Below are 387 nucleotides of genomic sequence, written 5' to 3'. Positions count from 1 at the left end.
TATATATATATATATATATGGAAAATAAGTTCCCCAAATAAACTTGCACTTCATTTTAGAAGCTCCTTGCTACTTCGAAGCCATAAGTCGATGCACAAGCACGCAGCTTTGAGTATACTGCACCTTATAGCAGAACCAATTGTAAGCTGATTAAGTTCAACGCGTAACTTCTACTCCTTTCTCGTTTAAATTCATATTACGCTCTGCATTCCACTAACGCTTCATTCTGTGGACAGAATTCTCAGACAACGATATTAGTATCGCTTTGTCTAAGCGAGATCTATCTTTTCGCGCGCTCGCAAACACCCACCCACACGCACATACAAATACGCGCGCGAGCATATACACACACGTACATATATATATATATATATATATATATATATA

The sequence above is a fragment of the Octopus bimaculoides genome, chromosome 1 (genome assembly GCF_001194135.2).
Source record: "Octopus bimaculoides isolate UCB-OBI-ISO-001 chromosome 1, ASM119413v2, whole genome shotgun sequence".
Taxonomy (NCBI): Eukaryota; Metazoa; Mollusca; class Cephalopoda; order Octopoda; family Octopodidae; genus Octopus; species Octopus bimaculoides.
Note: the sequence above shows the minus strand (reverse complement) of the source record.